This window comes from Apteryx rowi, unplaced genomic scaffold, assembly GCF_003343035.1.
Source record: "Apteryx rowi isolate R43461 unplaced genomic scaffold, aptRow1 scaffold_1713, whole genome shotgun sequence".
Taxonomy (NCBI): domain Eukaryota; kingdom Metazoa; phylum Chordata; class Aves; order Apterygiformes; family Apterygidae; genus Apteryx; species Apteryx rowi.
Genome location: NW_020447990.1, coordinates 17,236 through 19,108, shown reverse-complemented (window position 1 = coordinate 19,108; position 1,873 = coordinate 17,236). Strand labels below are relative to the sequence as shown.

The 1,873-nt window shown below is 48.0% G+C and overlaps 1 protein-coding gene across 1 annotated transcript in view; it reads left to right on the top strand.

Annotated features, from left to right (window-relative positions):
- Positions 1-432: 432 nt before the first annotated feature.
- The window catches only part of PPP1R10 (protein phosphatase 1 regulatory subunit 10), a gene marked incomplete at its 3' end in the record, with an annotated part of 15,571 nt that continues 14,130 nt past the window's right edge, over positions 433-1,873 (top strand). The window contains exon 1 of the mRNA XM_026060827.1: positions 433-936. The remainder of the gene's footprint in view (positions 937-1,873) is intronic.

Genomic DNA, 1,873 nt, shown 5'->3' with positions numbered 1-1,873 from the left:
CCGCCATTCTGGGGTCTGGTTAGAGGTGAGTACTGAGCTCCCGGGAGCGGCAGCGGGGGCCCCGGCGGGGCGGGGGGCGGCGGGGCAGCGGCGGCGGGGCTCTCCGCCCCCCGCCCCGGGCTCTGGAGGGCCCCGGTTATGACTCCCTTTACGGCCAGTGTCCCCGCTCCCCAAGGAAATGGCGTCCCCCCCCCTTAAACCCACGCGGGGGGGGGAGGGTGGACCCCAACGCCCTCATTTTGCCTTAACAACTGAGCAAAACCTTTTAAAACGCCCCAAAATCCCTTTTACAAACGCTCAAAGGACGACTTCCCCCGTGTTTTTTTTTCTCCCCACCCCACCCTTTCGATTTAATTTTTTCAAACCAATCCGGGGATGAAAAATGCTAATTATTTCGTGTCTTTCTTCTTTGTTTTTTTATTTTATTTTATTTATTGTGCCCCCTCCCCTCCTTCCTTTCCCCGATCCAGGTTTGGTTGGTCTTGAGAGACGGCGTCGCATTTGCCACGAGAAAAAGCCAGGGGACAAATTCCCCCCTCCCCCTCGGTGCCTTGGAAGACCCAAAAAAAAAAAAGCAGCCACCATATTTTCGACCGTCCTTGGGAAGCCGTTTCAAACTCCTTTGTGACCTGAAGGAAACTGCCACTTAAACATACCCCAAAAAACAACCAAACAAAAATCCTACCTAGCATCAACCTACCCTGATCTTTTTTTTTCTTTTTTTTTTTAAAAAAAAACTAAGCAACTTTTTTTTCGTTTCTTTATATCTCGACAAACCACCCAAAATACCAAAAAGAGAAAAACAAACCTGAAAAAAGTTGCTGTATTTTTTTAAAGCCATGACCAAAAACAAAGCAATTATTTTTTTTCTTTAATACACCACTTATGCCAAAATCCAAACCTTGAAGCGCTGTCGACGAGAAAAATAATTGGATAGTAAGTGTTGAATTTGCAACCAACTGACCAAAAAAAAAAAAAAAACCAACCCAGAAAAAAAGCCCTCCTTTGTGCCAAAGAGAAATAATGGGTGGAAGAGGCCAAAACTGTGTGCTTGAGAAGGAAGTAGGCTTTGTTGCAGGTGGTTAACCCTTAAAACGGGGGGCGTTTGGCAAAGAAAATACGCGTAGTTTAAAGGAGCACGACGGGCTCTTAGTTAACTCCATCGTTCTCCGGGCACGCGCAGGGTTAATGAGCTCCCATGCAAAAGATGGCGGCGACGGAGCCACGAAGCGTCGCCGCTTTGTTTTTTGCGTGGGAGACGAAAATGGTAACGAAAATTGTAACGAAAATGAGCAATCTGTACATAAAGATTGCAGGGTAAGGCTGGAGGCAGCGAGGGCAGCGGGGCTCGGCGGTGGCAGGGCAGCGCGGGGTCGGCTTAAAAAGTAGCCTCGGGAAAAAGGAAAAAAAAGGGTCAGATCCTGTTAATTTTAAATTGCGGTGGCGATGTTGAAAGATTTTTGTGATTTATTATATTTTCCCCCCCCCAGTTTTGCAACCCCCAGGGCCACTTAAGTAATGTTTTGTGCGGATCTGTGCCGTAGCCGGGCTGGGGAAGGGGGGAAACGAGGCTCGTTTCTTTTTTTCCTCTCTAACCGGGGTAGCAATCTTGCGATAAAGATTGCTGGGTAAGCATAGGAATAGCTTTAAAAATTGTGTTTTTTTTAAAAAATTAAGAGTTGGCTTTAAAAAAAAAAAGGAAACACTCCTAGGAGGCAGTTTACTAGCGTAACTCAGGCTCCCAGGGCAGCGAAATGTGCTTTAAAATGCGGCCGCAGCTCGGCTCTCCCCCTTCCCTCCAAAATGGCGAAGCCGCTCGTCCGCTCTTTGTTCCGCCGGGCGGGCGGCTTGGTGTTGGTTTCTTTTGCCTTTC